The 18,603-nt window shown below is 38.3% G+C and overlaps 1 protein-coding gene across 2 annotated transcripts in view; it reads left to right on the forward strand.

The window, feature by feature from the left end:
- PJA2 (praja ring finger ubiquitin ligase 2) overlaps positions 1-18,603 on the forward strand; it is a 292,291-nt gene that overhangs the window by 83,575 nt on the left and 190,113 nt on the right. The window lies entirely within an intron of this gene.

Below are 18,603 nucleotides of genomic sequence, written 5' to 3' on the forward strand. Positions count from 1 at the left end.
AAGGGAAGTATATTTGTACCAAACTTATTCTTCCGCTTAAAAATCTGGTTTTGCTGAAAAGCTCTTTCAGAAGACCTTTCTGTAAACCTTTTAACTTATTTGGCAAAGCATGTACTTGTGTATAGTACTACTCTTAAAATTAAAATAGGTGCTGAGCACCTGTGAGTTAGCAGGTACTGTACGAGGTATTTAGCACACATTTGCTATGCAGACTGAGAGTTGTTTCTCGGTGTATTCTCTCCTTCAGTAGTAATGGATTTTCAGACAAGCACATGGTTTTTCCCCTTGAGACTATTTCTCAGGTAGATAGATAGCCATGCAACTAAGTGCTTTTCAAAAGAATGGGGGCAGAAGGACGTGTGCGACTTCTGCATCGCTTCTTTTTTCTTTGAAGATTTTATTTATTTATTTGGGAGAGAACAGAGAGAACAGAGAGGGAACACTGAGGGAGAAGCAAACCCCCCTTCCCCCCACTGAGCTGGGAACCTAAATGTGGGGCTCGATCCCAGGAACCCTGGGCTCATGACTAGAGCCGAAGGCAGACACTTAACCGACTGAGTCACTCAGGTGCCCCAACTTCTACATCGCTTGAATAAAAATTTCTTATCCTCAATTGCCTCTCTCTTGCCCTTTTTATACTCAATGGAATATGCAGATATGTCCATAAACTAGCTTGGCCATGAATATTCAACAAGAACCCTGCTAATGGAAACGTGACACAATGAAAATTACCTGGGGTCCTGACTGGTTATTCTGGATCAAGTAGACTTTTAACAGAGATAGAAAAAAACTATCTTGTTTGAACTGCTGTAATTTTTGGTCTCCTTCTTACAGAATTTTAGCCTATATTAATAGTAATATATAAATCTGCTTCCAAGTCACAGAGGTCTGTTATTATCCTTATTTTAAAATAAGGAAATATCTGTATTATTAACTTTATTTTATAATAAGGAAATTAAAACTAAGAGATTAAATAAAACTATATTTAAACCTAAGTATAGAAGTACAAGATAATACAGTAAAGTAGTGGCTGAAGTAGGACTTAAGTTTCCATTTGGCTTTAAAGTCAGATACTGTCCCACTCTGCTTTATTCTTTATAATTCCTAAATTAACTTGTATATATGTCATGACCCAATGTATTTTTTAAAAAAGAAATAAATAGCAAGTTTTGAAGTATCCTATGTTTTTTATATAATAAGTCTGCAAAACACACATTAATATATGAAAGAACTTATACAAAATGTACTTCAATATTTTCTGTAACATATATAACATATGGTTAAAAAAAATCCATTTAGCTCAGTCTTAGAGTAATGTTGCTATGAGACAATGAATCTCAAACTTCTTAAAGGCCCCTTTATACTAAAAATTTACTGAGGGATCACAGCAATCTTTCGCTTTTATGAGTTATATCTACTCTTATTTTGTTCAAAAATAAAACAAAGACATTTTTAAGGGGTGGGAGCTAGGCAATATGTGTGATGGGGAAGGAAAGAGGTAGCCTTCCAGTTATGGAATGAATAAGTCACAGGAATAAAAGACACAACATAGGGAATATAGTCAGTGATAGCGAAACCACATTGCATGGTGACAGATGCAGCTACACTCGCAGTGAGCATAACATAATGGAAAGAGCAGCTGTATCGCTGTGGTTTACACCTGAAAATAATGTAATATTGTGTGTCACCTACACTCAGATTTATTTAATTATTAAAAAATAATTTTTTGTCATTATGAATCTCCTCTTAACTTATAAAATACCCCTGAGAAAGATAACCTATCACCTCACAGCTCAGTATTGATTATCAAGTAATAAGGAGAGGAGAAGAGAGCACCCCTATACCATTTAAGACAAATGTCAACCACTCATGGTTGTCCTTGCTTTCTTTTTTGAGACAAGTGTCTATCATAATAATATAAATAACTGTCAAAAATTATTATGAGTTTATTTAAAATAACAGTGATAAACTCACTGCATGTTACTATAAGTACACATTTTAACTAAAAATAGTTATATTAAAATACAGTTAAAATTAGCAGGTGTAATGACATTGTTTTACATTTCGTGAATTTCTTTAATGTTTGGTTTAATAAGACATCTGGATTCTGCATTCACTGTTGAACTGTGTTGCTTTGGTGAAAATATACAGAGAAAATCCAGCCTTACACAGACACATGGTTGAAAAAGAAAGAAATATTTAAATAGCCTTTTCAGATGATTATGGATATTTTTCTTTGGTACCACACCAAAACTCAACAAGTGGTAGGTACTTAAGGCGAGTTGCAAGGTGGCATCAGAAACTCTTGTCAATAGGCTGTTAGTGCTCTAAAATGTTAAAATCCTCAAAAATAAAATAAAATAAAATAAAATAAAATAAAATAAAATAAAATAAAATAAAATGTTAAAATCCATTGGTCTGTCTTGCATTTCAAGGGAATCTTTACCCTGTGCATGACTTTATAACATCATCTCTTGTTCATGTGGAAAATATTGGTTCAGTGAGTCACACAGATCTTTCAAATGTTGACACGTCCCATTATCAAATGCAAAAGCATCACATACATAAAAACACCAACAATCTCATTGGGTAGCTGTCAAGCTCATAGTGGAAGTACAAGTTTTCCAAAATGTTAATTTTTATTTGAAACCTTGGATTTCATCATTGGCAACATACAGTATAAATTATTTTCCTTGAAGAGACAGGCTCATCTTATTCGTTTTAAAGATCAGATCATTATTCAGATTGAAGTCTGAATAAAGATAGTTTGTCTGTTAGTCATTCTTTCAAGTAAAAGTAGTGCTCTGTGAAAAACACTGGCTAGATTGCTCAGAACTCAATGATAGAAGCGCCTTACCTCAAGATAGCATCATACTTTTATATGCAGCAGAAGCACTTTACGTATGTACTTTTTTAATTATTATTTTTTATGTGTACCTTTTCTATTGTCCCAGAGAATATTAAAAGGACATATACTCAAGAATTAAGACTTAATAATAATTTTCACTACTTCATCAAGGACATTATTAAGTGAAAACGGCATTTTAATTTTATTTTTGTGATGCAAGGGCACGGTTGTGAAGAACAGCAGACCTAGACCAGCACAACTAGCTTGGTCCCACTGCTTTGATTCTTGCTAAGTTGTCAGAAGGTTTACCCAGTATTGCTTTTGCACATCAGTCGAAATCTCATCAAGGTGAAAAAGTCAAGCAATGTCTTTCTATTATTACAAAAATAAACTTACCTCATAGAACACCCTGGAAGATTCTCAGGGGCCCTCAGGGATCTGTGGAATCTCTGCTGTAAACAAACATACAAACAAAATGCAGCAACCAAAGGAATTTCCAAATGACTAGAAGTCCCTATTTGTGTTTCTTAAGCACCATGAAATACTCATATAATTCACAGCAATGCTTCTCAGAGTCATTTTCCCCTCCCATCCAAAGCTCTCATACTGTAGCTACTCTTAGGCTTTTCTCTCCAACCTTCTTAAACGCTCCCTCCTTAATCACTGTCTAAGGTCTTTTACCTACTTCATCTCATCTTTCTTTTCCCCCCACTACTTAGTCTCGTCTTAAAGGCTCAAAATAACTGGTTCCAAAATGTGAGGGAAAAATAGAAACGTCGTGGGAAAACCATAATATTCTGGTTATTGGAAAGACAGTAGGAAAAGAAAAGAAAAACCCTGAATGTTTCTATGTTACTTGTTGTCACATTTTAAATATCTTTGAGGAGAAGATGATGGTTAAATCCTGTACCATACTGATGATTGTATTCAGTGTGATTCCACATTCCCAAACTCTTCCCTATAAAGTAGGGTCTGGAAGCCTGGAAAATGCATTGCTTCGGGTCCCTCGCTACGTCGTTTAAATTTTACCAGTAAAAGTACATCTTGCACAAAATTTGGAAGGCAGAAGAGACGGCAGCCATTATTCTTCCCCAGCAGTGCCTGGCTTGACAGCAGACGTGAAGCTTGCATGATGCTTCTGGGTGAGCTCTTGCGAATTACCTACGTCGGCACTGTAAGCAGATATAATCACCAATTACTGACTCCGATTCCTAGGTTTCCAAATTTTCTCAAAGCCAGCAGTATGTTTCCATGAACCTTAGTTGCCCTAGTCTTCCCAATGGCTTTGTAGGTCTGTAATTCCCTGTGTATGCAATCATCCTTTCCTCTGTAAACTAGAGAGGTAAGTGCTTTCCTGGCAAAATCTTGACTGATAACAGTGTTTGGTTCCAGAAGTGGTTCCAGGATACAGAAACTCAAAGACAGGAATCTGGAATCAGTTATCTGACTTCCTTAGATTGGAAAGCAGTAAAGACTTCATTGACAAGCAAAAACAGGATACTAGTAGTCCATAGAAAGCAGTAACAAAATAATTATCTATAGTTTTCTGGAATGAAGTGCTTACTATAGAAAAGCTTTTGAGAGACTACTAATTATTATAATAGGATTTTAATAGAAAAAAAAGGATTGTAAGGACTATGATATGGGCTGGTTGCTTCTAAATAAAAGGTTAAAATTTCAAATTTTTAGCTCAAGGCATAGTCAGATAACCAGAGAGCTTCTAAGATTACCCTAAAAATATCTCTTATAGCCATATGGCTAATGTATATGTGTGGGGTTTTTTTTCCTGTAGGTTGCATAATTATAACCCAAATGAAATTCACAATCTTTCCAGGTCTCTTAAGTAAAAGTGAGGGCATTGATTAGGAAAGAGCAAAAATTGGAATGAGGACATTTGGGTGGGTTCCAGTGACTCTGAGGATTATGAACTTCTAAATCCTACTGAGCTGCCTCTCTTCTCTGTTTGAGGATATTAGCTTTCCCTAACTTAAAGATCCTAATACAATTACTTTTCACAAGGATGTGAATTATCTTTATGGTCCACCCCCACCCTTTATTTGCCCCCAGACTTGTAACTAGAGTCAGAGCTCAACAGACCATGGGAGGATATCAGAAACCTGGAAAACATTCGTGGAAATGGAATCTAATGGTTTTAGACAAGAGAAGAAGAAACATAATTTGAGTAGTAAACAAATTTGTAATTATGGGTACAGTTATCCTAGATTCTAGATTCAATATTTAGTTTGAGTGGCTGAAAACAGCCCTATAAAGAGTTTGATTGATTAGTTAACTAAAACCAGCACCCAACAGTGGCTTTCATTAAGTGAAATTGATATAGTAAGAAGAAATTCAAAGGATTAGAAAGGATTGAAATTATTGGCATGGAGCAATCATGTGTGAGGACACTCCCATTGTGACGGCATTGAGGAATATATTAGTGAGGGGAGCACCAGCATCCTTGAAAATGTGTCCCTTTGCAGATTAGGGATGGCAGTATAATATAACACTATTTAGAAGGGCTACCAGGAGTTGCAGAGGCCAACTCACAGCACTTAGCCACCAGACAGACAAGATTATTGTTCTGGACAAGAGACCAGAGTCCTATTCTGAGTGGTTTTATCTAGAGAGATCATTGGCAGTAACTTTTTTTTTTTTTAAGATTTTATGTGTTTATTCATGAGAGATACACACAGAGAGAGAAAGAGAGAGAGGCATAGACACAGGCAGAGGGAGAAGCAGGCTCTCTGCAAGGAGCCGGATGTGGAACTTGATCCCGGACCCCGGAATCATGACCTGAGCCAAAGGCAGACACTCAACCACTGAACCACCCAGGCACCCTTGGCAGTAACTTTTCGATCATAGTGTCTCTGGTACCGAAATGGATTGTCAACCTAATAAAGTTTTGGTTCATTTGTAAAATTGAAAAAATTAAATCTATAGGACAGATATCTGAACTAAATAGCCACAGTAGAGTCATGGATTTACCAGTTCTCAGGCCTAAACTAGTTAACAGGGTCCCTTTCAAGAAGGGGAGACTGAGACCTTTTGAAGGAGGACCCAATGAGACTACAAGAAAATACTATAAAATATCCTTCTAATTTTTCCTAGAAGGAAATGTATCCATTCATCAGGATGATTATATACTCTGGGGAAAGGAAAACAGCCATACAGTTCCAGATTTTTGGACACTGGCTCTGAAATTAACCCCCAAATTTTAGCATTCACCAGTTAGAGTAGGGACTTAGGAATGTCAAATAATAAATGGAGTTTTGGCTTGAATCCATCTCTCACAGGGCCCAGGAGGTCTGTAAACCTAGCCCTGTGGGTTTGTTTTTCCCAGTTTCCAAAAGCATATTTGGCAACTGATCAGACTTCACTTCCTGACCATCGAAGTGAGGGCCTATTATGATAGGAAGGGCGAAAAGGAAGCTCCTGGGACTGTCCTCTTTCTACCAAACCATAAACTAGTAATAATTCTACAATCCTGGGAGACTTCCAGAGAATAATATCATCACCAAAAGCTTGAAAGATTCAGAGGTGGCAGTTCCTATCACATTCATGTAAACCTCCCCTATTTATTATGTGCAGAAGAAAGATGAATTTTGGAGAAAAACAGTAGATTATCACAAACTCAAATGTGTAATTTTTTTTTTCTGGAGCAAATTAATTCTTCCTCTGGCATCAGGTTTGCCACTATTGATCTGGCAAATGCTTTCTTTTCTATCAATTCATAAAGAACATTTGTTGCAAGTAGAAACCCTATATTAAGCCTCCAACAAATCCAGATAAGAGAATAGCAATGCAACACCTGGGGTTGTTGTAAAGTGAAACCATGTTGTCTTCCACAGATAATCCTCCTTTTGAGAAATACTCTTGGAATAAAGCTGGACCCAGTACAAACTGGATGACTAAACATGGTTGTCCATCAACTTACCATATAACCTGACTGCCCACTTTAAACTGGAAGTTGTGAAATTCATTGAGTCACAGACTTGGGCATAAGTAGCAGCACTCCATAATCAAGTGGAAGTGGTATAAACAAAATCATGTTCAAGCAAGCCTTGAAAACATGAGCTATGTAACTAGTTGGCTCTGATTTTCCATGGCACCTAGTTCTTTTGCTTTGTCATCTCTTCCTTGGCCCATACAGTCCTTGGGTGAATTCTTGATCATCAGTTGGCCAATAAGAACACAATTTGGGCTTGATTTTGAGATGATTCTGCATTGTATGATGATACCACCCAAAAATGGAGTGGCATTTCAGCATTATTTTGGAGCGGCCTGAAAAGTATAATAAAAATGATGTATGATGGTTATACGATTGCACTACCAGAAGGATGAGAAAGAGATACTCACATTAGTCCCCCTGAAGCCCCATAAAGCATATTTTATGTATCAGAGCTTACAACTTCAGCATTATCACCCATTCGCCCTTCCCTACTCCATGGCTGCTTATTTTGACTACCATTTACTTCATTGATATTCACTAAATGCTGTCCCACCTTCAGGACTTTGTTCAAGATGATGTTTCTCTTTGAGTGATCTCTTCCCACCCTACCCACAATGCCACCATCTAATTGAAGCCTTTCTGGATTTCTCACTAATTATCATTTTCCCTATTTCCCATAATCCCATGTAATTTCTTCTACCTTTTTCCTCTCTTGTACTTTATACCAATTTCCCCTACACCAAGGGCCCCAAATCCAAATGGGTAAGGAGGTTAAGCAGGTGACTTAAATGAGTGACAGAGGCCTACTAGTTGCACATTAAATACCTTGGATTATTTTTACTTCCTTAAAGGAATATGTTCTCTTCCATTTTTCTTAAAACATGGTCCTTTGGGCCTTTCATTTTCCACTTTTGATATGGACATAGGTTTAAAAATATTTCTCTAGTGTTTTTTGAAACTCATTGGTAAGTGGACACTAAAACTCAGCCTCTGTGTCAGGAAGAAGGAGGGACTGGTGGGGACTGTGGTAGCTGGAAAACTCTTATCCTGCCAAAATGAAGGGGCTGTTGGGTGAGTGTGCCAGGAATGTGGGACTAATGGTGGCAGATCTTACAATTTTTCTATAGAAACTGGAAAGCCAGATTTTTCTGTGAAATCTCAATTTCAAGTTTAGTCTCAAATTTGCTAAAGTACTGTGTCAATCAAAACCAGAAGGAATCTACAGGCAGGAATGGACCTGCAGGCACCAGTTTGGAATCTATGTCCCATAGTTCCATGAGTCCTTGAGGACACAGAATGAGTCTTATTCACTTGTGTTTACATAGATCCCAGGACAATGACTGACCCATAAAGCTTCTCATTAAATTTTTATTACCTTTAGTCATATTTTTAAAATCTGATAATATTATATATAGCCTAATTCTATAGGTAGATGTCCTTAAAGAGATCCTTTTCTTACTCCTTTTATATGCACCCTAGAGCCTTGCACATAGTAGATGCTCAAGCATGCTTTGAGTTGCTAAAGGGAAATGCATCAAGTGTCCATTAACAACTTGGTTTAATTTTGCTTATTGATGAGAATCAAGATACCTAGTAAGATATGAGGGTAGAGAACATAAGAGATCATCTTGATAAGGATAATTTGGTCAAGAGATATAATCAATGCTGCCCTCAGCAGGTGTAATGGAGCATCTCAGTGCAGCAGTGAGGAAAGGGGAGAACCCTGAGACTTCAGGGGATTTGGTGACACAATAAATCCAACTGACTCAACATCTGTGGCCCAAGTGACAATGAGGCACAAAGCTCTGCTTCTATAATAATCAAGCAGCTCTGTGGCTGTTACTCCTGGATGTGACTTCTCAGGAAAGCTGCTCATTTATGGTGGTCACTTTGAACATTGCCTTAAATGTCCACTCTGAACACAACCATAATGTATGAAAAAAGTTTTCAACAAAAGGGAAAAATGGGCCTTTTGAATTTTGCATGATGAAAAAAAATTGCCCAGACTTATGTTTTCAAAGAATAATAACTTAAAAATAGTTTTAAAAAAATATTGGCAAGCAGTGCATTTATAAGGGAAACCAAATAAATAATAACTGCATATCTATTCATGTATACTACTGCTATGTAATGTAACTTCAAAAAAATGAAGACAAGAATTATTTTCTTTAAAGAAAAAATGACTAATTTGCTGTGTGAATGTTGAGTTGCATCCAATTAATTTAGAAAAAGATCAGTCGTAAATATTTCCTGTTAAATTATCATGGCATACAACAAATGATGATATATTTGGCTTGTCTAAAATATAATGAAAACATTTTTGGCAGATGTTTACCATATGTTAAATAATGCATTTTAAATTTACAATAATGATAATTTTTTATTATGCACATATAAACTCACATGAATTTGAACAGCATTTAGAATATGGAAAATTAAGCAAGCAAAATTTTACTTCCAAAATGCCTTTAGATAGGACTTTTTTTTTTAGATCTAATTTATTTGAGATAACCAGCCCCCTACACTTTCCAACACACTGTCCTAATTTTATAGTGGATAAAGAAGAAAATATTCAATTGTATACAGAACCAGGTAATAGTTCTTAATATATGAACTTAGGAAAAAATATTTATAATCATTTTATAAAATATGTAAATCAAACCATCATTCTGTATGCCTTAAACTTACACGGTAATATATGTCAATTACTTTTCAACACAACTGGAAAAAAATTTTTTTTTAAATAAACATCCTACAGTAGCGATGCTATCTTACTAATCGGATCACATATTTTATAAAATTTATTCATTCAATAATAATTATTGAGTACCAGCTATGTGTTGGGATACTGTAGACATTGGGAATATGTCAGTGAACAAACAAAAGAAGTCAGCCCACTTGGAGCTTAAATTATAAATCATTGTAATACTAATATCCCCATTTTGCACTTTTTGCATATTATGTATTCTGAAATAATAATAATATTTTACAATACAAAATATAGTGTTTAACTTTTCAAAGTACTTTCAAATACATTCTCAGTTAATTTTTACACTTCCTTGGCCTGAAGTAAGCTTGACAATTGTTACTATTTCAGTGTTATTGATGAGGAAACTAGAGATGATAGATTTCCATAGCCAATCTCTCAGGACCAGTCTTGTTTCTCTCCATACCAAGTTGAGGGAGCTCGAGAATGAGGCAGGGTCAGAGGTTGAATAAAAAATAAAGGAAGTTGTGTTGAGCACTGGGTGTCCTACAGAAGTGTGAACACTATATTGTACACCTGAAACTAATGTTACATGTTACATCAACTAACTGGAATTTAAATAAAAACTTAAAAAATCGTTGCCATGAAGAAAGCAAGCCAATTGGTGAAACATTAATAATATGAGGAGCAGATGAGATTGATAACTGTGGCAATCACTGGGTAGTCATAAATACTCATATTTGCCTTTTCTCCCTCCTGGCATGGGTAAGATTGCACTTCTCCAGCCCCTTACACTCAGGTATGACTCCCTGAATTCCTTTGGCCAATATAAGATAAACAGAAGCCTTTCAAAGCCAGTGCACTTATCACCATCCCCTTGCCATCCCCTTGCCTCTGTTCCAATGACTGTGGAAGCACAAACTCAGATGGACCCTCCATCTCCTTGAGTCCCTAAATAAGTAAGGTGAGCAGAACCCCTGCCATCCCATTCTGGACTCCCAGCACAGGCAAGAAAGACACTGAGTCAGGTTCATGTTTGAGATTTGTTGTTGATGTTTTGCTTTGCTTCATCTGTTTCATTTTGCTTCTTACCCCAGCATGACCTGGTCTATCCTGATTGAGTGAAAGCATGGGTTTATGTGGATAGCGGTTTGTCTGGTTGTATCATTTTTTTTTCTACAGCTGTGTTGAACAGCTCAAGAATAGACACAGAGAGAGTAAATTCATCTAGGATGGAGATTTTGTCAGGTGGTTGCAACAGAAGTACTTAGGATTTTTTCAAGAGAGCGATTGAAACTGTGGACCATGAAATCTAAATTTTGATCGGGAGAGAGGTCAAGCAGGAAAAGGCCTGTGAATAAAGAGAAAGTAGAAGGGTCAAGGGACTGGCTGTTTTGATAAAGTGGATGACCAATTATAGAGAAAGTAAATAAATAGTGAATCTTAAAAAATAAGGAGTTGTGATTGAAGCATAGGTTGGTTTAATTAGAAATTTCTGAAATGGCAAATTTTCAAGTCATGACATGCTTCCAGATGTGAAAATGGAACTGAGAGACTCAACTGGAGAGAAGTAGCTGTTCATGCAAACACGAGTCCTGGACCTGAGAGGCCACATGCTGGCCAGGGCAGCCACATACACATTTGAATTCTGCAGAATGGTAACAGGAATTGGGGTGGAGGGGTAGAGACCATGAGCTAGTTGCCGAAGTCACCCACTAATGAGTGATGGGAAGCCACAGACAAGGATTGTGTCTAGTTGTCAGGAAATTCATGGAGACAAGAGGAGATTAGAGGCAGAAGCAATGGGCTGCAGATTCTCCTTCCCAATCCTGAGCTACACAGGCGTGGGAGAGAAAAAACACCCTCCACTCAAGAGGTTGCAGAACAAGTGGTATTATAAAGTGATAGGGTGATTATAAGCCAAATGTCTGTGGAGGTAAAAAGATTGAGGAAAGGTTGCCTGAAGAAGTTGAGGATGGGGGAGGATGGGGGAGGATGGGGCAGTGCACGGGGAAATTCAAGGCCAGGGAAAGGAGCTGTAAAGGGCTCAAGGGAAGAATGGGAGATTGGACCAGGGAGAAGAACAATCCATTATTAGAACAAGGATTAAGTGGTTAAGCCTGACTAGAAAGGTGTCCCTGGGTAGTGACCAAGGAAAAGAGGCATTTGAGGCTGGAAGAAATTAAGCGTCTATGATAGTGTGATTTATAATAAGAAATTTGTGTATGTATTTTGTTTTCATCCTCATTTCTGGCTGAGTTCCTAAAACCCTTGGAATTTCCCTAAGTGATAAGCATGGTAAGGAAGTCTTTTGTTATGTTAATGAGGCGACTTTTTAAAAGCTCCTAAGGATGGGCGCTGGTTGCCAGGAGAACCAACCACCTGATTAGAGGATTGGAACTTCCAATTCTGTCTCAACCTTGAAAGGGGAGAAGGTCTGGAAGGGAGAGGGGCTGGAGGTTGAATCAGTTGCCAATGGACAGTGATTTAATGGCCTATGTCATGCCTATGTAATGGCCTCCATAAAGACCCAAAAGAATGGAGTCTGGAGAGCTTCCTGGTTGTTGAACACGTAGAGGTGCTAGGAGCTATGTGTACCTTGCCCTATGCATCTCTCCCATCTGGATGTTTATCTATATCTTTTATCATATCCTTTAATAAACTAGCAAAAGTGTGTCCCTCAGTTCTGTAAGCTGCAGGCGGCTAATTGATTGAACCTGAGGAGGGGTTCTGAGGAGCTTCTCATTTGTCATCTGAAGATCAGGAGTACAAATAACCTTGGCCTTAGGACTGGTGTCTGAAGGTAGGGCGCGACAAGTCTTGTAGGACTGAACCTCTAATCTGTGGAACCTGATGCTGTCCCTGGGTCGATTATGCCAGGATTGAGGTGAATTCTCAAGACAACCTGAAAATTGCTTGGTGTCATATGGGAAGCCTCCCCACTCACGCACATTCATGTTGGCACTGTGTCCAACCCCAATATAAGCGGCTCTTGGGGGTGGGGAGAGGCGAAGCCAGCTAGGCCCGTAGTTCTCGATGTCTCCTGTGCTCATTCGTGAGCTGGCAGACAGGACTAATAGCTGTGGCTTGGAAACACTCATTCATTGTTCGTGGCCGTGAACCTCAGACAGGCTTGGAGCCTGTACCTACAGAGAGATGCTCTCAGGAAACTGATTATTTGCTGTATCCAACCTCATGGAAAATGCTTAGAAAAGTATACGGAGATTGTTTTGCACTGGTTTCTAGGCGCCAGAACCATCTGGGAGGAGATAATTGGTCCAAACCTTTCTCATTTATTAGGTGAGAAAACCAAAGCCCTACGAACTCCCCAGCACTGTGTCTGTAGTCTGTCACAGATCTGAGTCTATAACTCAGGTCCCTTGACCCTTGTACTTCTTTAAATCTCCTAAGAAGAGAAAGACCGCTGTCACTTAGCAGATGCTTGCTGAGAACCTCTCAGTCGCCAGGCCGCGTACGTCACCTTTCATCCTCCCAACAACTCCGTGTGATGTGGGTGCTAACTTATACCCATTCTGTGTATATGGAAACTACAGATTAGAGAAGTTAAGCCACCACGGTCACAAAGCCACTATATAGCAGATCTGGGATTTGAACTTGGGTCACTCCAGAGGCCTCATTCTTAGCCAGCATGACATGCTTTATCACTCCTTGTCACGTGTGTCATTTCTTACCTATCCCCCCTTTGCTTCTGTAATGGAATCAGACAGAAAAATAGTGTTTTCCCCCCTCCTGAGTATAAATATAGGGTCTCATATGCCAGCACCTGCCCTGTCCAGATATCTATGGTGGATGTGCAAAGACCTGTGTAAAGACTGGCTCTTTCTAATCATCCTCCACTATCAGTTTCTGGAACTACCCACATCTAGAATGAAAAGAGAGGAGAAGGATAAAAATACAAGTGTAAGACACTGGATTTAAAAAAAAATTTTTTTTAATTTCTAAAATTACCAATATTATCTGAGAATGGCACTGCCTCTTCTTTCTTTAGAAGAAGATAACAGAGTGGCTTTAAAGATGCTTGCATTTTGGAATTCTTGGGTAGTCATCCCTAGTTTCTCCATCTCTCTCCATTCCTCAGGCATATACTCTTGATGAGTATTAATCATTTGCTCAGAGGCTATTGCTCTTGGGGAGCAAGGCTGTCACTGAATGAAAGTGACATCCTGATCACCTCACACATTTGACTACAGACTGTAGAGTATTTGAAAAGTCCTTTTTGAGTTCTTTCACATGAACAACATGAAATCACTTCCCCCCCCTTTTTAATGACAAAAATCATTGTTTAAAAAAAAACAGAGGCAAGGATCCTTTGACACATCATTTTGATCACTGTGGAGCTGGCAACCCTGCTTTATATTGCCTTCCTTGTCTCAAATTAGTGTTCACAGGAGACATTCTCCATATACTTGTAAATAAAATAAAAATCTCAAAACTCGTGTTAAAAAAAAAGAGAGAGAGAGAACTGTATGAAAGTCAGCTTCGGGGTAAAGCTTGAAGATGGTGGCATAACCAGGCACACATACAACATGCCTGCTGCCTCCTAGGGGCTCTGCAGAGGTGGAGAACCTTTGACAGCAGAAGAGAAAGCCTCTGCTTGCAGACTTGGCCTGTTCCTTGACACAGGGAGGCATTTATTCCGCAAACATTTTGTGAATTCCTCCTGCATGCCAGGCGGTGCCCTTCAGGAAAATCATAATCATCCGGGAGACCAACTGAGTGAACAGAAACTTGGAATAATACCACGTGGTAATTTGTACATGGGAGCACCTACAGAGCTCCAGGGGAACCCAGAGGAAGGGCTTGAGCATCCCAAGAAGACTTCTTCCAAGAGATGTCATGGAACCACAGTGACACTCAAGCACCCATTTTCCTTCAGAATACTGGTACTATCTGGGGATTTATTCGTTGTTATTCTTTGGAAAAGACAGGGTCGCATCTCAAACACGAATAGATGTTCGCACGCAACCCTGGACACCTATAAAGCACCCTAGAGACAAATTGGGAAGGCAGCTTTCTAAATCCATTCCCCCAGCTTCGTCACAATGCACGCAGCTCCCCCCTCTTGTTCCCCTGCCACTCCGCAGCAGTGCACAATTGCCTCTGAATTATTTCAGTGATGCGCTAGTTTGTTCCTTTGAGTACTCCCTACTTTAGGTGCCAATTCACCTTTTTCTCCCATAAAGAAGAGTCAGGAAAAAAAGAATAAGAGAAATGCTGAACAATTGAAAATCTAGCACGTTGAAAAGGTCATGGTACCTCCGCACACTATTTTAATTTCTAAATGTTTTAGGCATTTTAAGTCCTTCTTGACACTCCATTCCACTGACAAATACTAAACAGGGGGTGGGAGAGGGCACAGATGATTTCATCTGCTTGTAAAACATGATGGTAGGAGTAGGGAACAGGGCCCAGTTAATCCATGTTTTCTGTAGCGTTTCATTTAGAGGCTCATTGGGGACAGGTCTTCCCGTGACGAAGGTAACAGTCTGGACCTCGTGGTGTTTACCACATTGAGGTGATAGAAACTGGGCCTCCCTCCAAGCTAACATTTTAACCTTCTTATTATTTATTCTACTCTTCCTCACCCATGATGTATTTAATGACTGACTGACATTCTGGAAACCTTCAACTAGAACATTTGCCCAGAGTTTTCACTTTATAAAATGCTTGTGGCATTTAAGATACTGTCGTCTTATCTAAACTCCGTCTCTGCCTGGCCCTCCTCTTCCCCTACTGGAAAAACCAAATACTTTTCCAGCCTCTCTTGCAGACAGACATAGCCCTGTCACCCAGTTCTGGAGATTATAAGTGAAGGTCCACTGAGAGAGTTCTCAGAAGGGAATAGACAAGGTTGGTGCATACGTCTTCCTGCCTGTGGAATGTTATCTAGAGATCCAGCTGCCATGTTGTGACCAAGAAGCAATTAGTGGCCTCCCTAAGGAAGCTAGAATGGAAAGATAAAAGGCTCCTGAGACACTGATGCCATGAAGCTGCTACACCTGCCTACCTACCTGCCGATCTACACCTGCCTACCTACCTACCTACACCTACCTACACCTGCCGATGTCTTATGTTGAATGAACTCTTCTTAAGTGTTGCAATTTCAATCTTTCTGTTACTTCTAACTGAAAGTACAGTATTCCTAAATGATGAAGTGCTTTTATAAATAATAGCTCATTTGAGCTTCGTGGCAAACCTGACATAGATTTTCATTACTCCCATTTTACTGATGGACAAAGGGAAATTAATGGAGTGTCAGTTAAGGGCACACACGTAGACAAAGGTGGGCCTGGACTTGAGTTTTGGAAATCCCAAACTCTCTCTGTGCTTTTTCCACTCTTCTCATGGCCTTATCTGGAATAAGATTTTGAAGTAACCTGGGAAAGGAAGAAGAAAATCCATTACAGAGTGATTTGACCCATCTACTGGGTGACGTCAGGTTCTTCTCTCCCACTTCAGTTACCAAAGCATTAGTCAGTGCGTCCTGCTTCTGCTTTCTGTATTCGAGCGTCATGTTTACATAATATTTTTCCTGCAAAGTTAAAGAACTTGGGGTTAAATTAGAGCTGGCAATATGACATATGTCTCTGAGTGCAGGAAACACCAAATGAACCTTTCTCATAACCAGAAAGATGGACGATGTTATGAATATACCTTTTGGAACTGAAGGTAGGTTGGTTTTTGTTTTGGTTTTTTTTTTTTTTTCTTTTTAACTTACGGGTGAGTAGTCTCAAAATGAGGAATCAGTCTTTCTGTAGTGCACACTGTTGGTGGCCCATCATGATCCTTTTCCCTTTTCTTTGCTGATGAGTCATGGAGTTTGAGTGTCCACCCTTCCTCCAACTGACTAAAGAGAGAGATCCTGTCCCCGGTTACAGGGCTTCTGTCAGCCAATCATAGCAGCTCTTTTCCCCTTGCTAGCGATTGGTGTAGAGTAGACCCGTGACCTAGTAATAAAACATAAGAAAAAGATCTTCTAGAAAAGATGATTTCCTCTTTCTCTGGACATCATCAGATTGGCTATAATTCCTATCTTATGACAAGACAAAGCCAATTCATTATGGATGACAGGGTGATGGAAGAGAAAGAACCTGGATCTTTTTTTTTTTTTTTTTTTTTTTTTTTTTTAGAACCTGGATCTTTAATGATAGTGTTGAACCCCTTCATCTGGACTTTTTGTTGTGTCAGAGCATTTTTTAATTTTTTTTAAGAAAAATTGAATCAGCTGAAGATATAGTGACTGACTGTATAGCTTCCTGATCTCAGTGGAGAGTTGGCCCCAGGTAGAAGCACAGCAGGATAGTTGCTCTCTGGGACCACCCAGTCCCAGATGATGTGGGAATACTTCTTCCAGGCAAGTCCTGAGACTTTCTTTGCATGCTGGTCCTTCCAGGTGGTCTGACGTTCATTACTGCTCTATACAATAATCATGGTGTGACCCCAGGCTGGAGACATTCAGCAAAGAGTATCGAAAAACCAAATCTAATTAATGTGAGCTGGGATTTCTCAAAATAGAATCGTTAATGCTGTTAACTGAACTGAGTATGTTACAGAAAATGCTTCATGTTGTGAACCAACATCTAAACATTTATCTTTTTCGGAATGAATAATAGTTCTTTGGAATTTTGCTCTCTGGGAAATAGTATGCTGTAGAATTTAGGAGTCTGGTTTCTGAGTCTAAGCTGTCAGAATTCAAATCCTGTGTCTGTCATTAACCAGATGTGTGACATTGAGTAAGTTACAGGACTGTTCTGTGCCTCAATTTTCTCATCTGCAAAATGAGAATAGGAATAGCAGTGTCGTCCTAGGGTTTCTGTGATGGGCTATCATTTTATGTCGTACAGTAGGCTCTAAGCAATTGTTAGCTACTTTCATTACGTCCTGTCTCAATTACAAGCATCTCCTCTTTCTTCCTTATCCTTTTGTGTGAATTTGGAGGCTTTTCCATGATCATCTGGAAATTTTTGTCTGTAGCATGATTGCTTGTATTTATCTACTTCATGACTGGAGAAAATATCTTGAAAACAAATTGTGTTATTTTCTTTTTTATAATTAACAGTCACTACTAATAACATTAATATATCAAACATGCTTTCAGTCATAGAATCCTTACCACTCGTAACCTGGTGAATAAATCCTGGGTTATCTTAATTTTTAAGGTTAGGTGATACTGACTTCAGTAAATGACTCCAAGAAATTCTCTCTCTTTAGCTCATATTTCTCAGTGACTAACTATTCATGTGGTAGCTACCGTTTACTGTACACTGTAATTTAAAAATTCCCCCTCAAAGTGCAGCCAAGACTCTCACAAATGCTTTCTCAATGGGATGTCTTTTTTCAACAGTCTAACATTCTGTTCTCCTCTGCATATAATTTGATTTTACTCTTTTTGGAGAATTATCTCTAAATATCCTGCAAGAAAAGATTCTGGAAGGAACATTATGATACCTGGGTTTTCTTTTTTAGTGTTGGAACTGCAAAATTCTACACAAAATTTGTTATAGCCACCTTATCTACAGAAAGCAGTACTCATGGTTGCAGATAAGGCCATTGGATATATTGGTGTTTAAGTTATAATTATGATGTGAAGAAGTCTAACTTTCTAGCTTAGATTTTTTTCTTTTATACAACCTCACTTTGTTTAATAATTCTCAACCATTAATAACCTTGTAATTACTGAAATCCTTTTCCTGCATAAAAATCTTTTATTTATTCTTTCAAAATTTTACTTCTATTCTAGCAGGGACACAATAATGACAAGAGCATAAATTATTTTTTATAATTCCTATAATTAATAAAAATGTAAATAGTGGCAAATTCATAACCACCTCTTAATTATGAAAGTACAGAAGGATGACGTAGACAAATACTACTTAAATAAAATGCAAATATTTTATAATCACTAGCTTCTACAAGAAACATCTTTTTCTAAATGTTAAAAGAAAAAATAAAAGCTGTGCTCTGTTATATTTAAATGTCATAGAGAAAAATCTGGGGATGATTGAAGAATGATTCCAAAAGAAATTCAAATTAGGAAGATATTGTCTGGTTAAAAAGGGTAGAAATTCCACTCATAAT

The sequence above is a fragment of the Canis lupus genome, chromosome 3 (genome assembly GCF_003254725.2).
Source record: "Canis lupus dingo isolate Sandy chromosome 3, ASM325472v2, whole genome shotgun sequence".
Taxonomy (NCBI): Eukaryota; Metazoa; Chordata; class Mammalia; order Carnivora; family Canidae; genus Canis; species Canis lupus.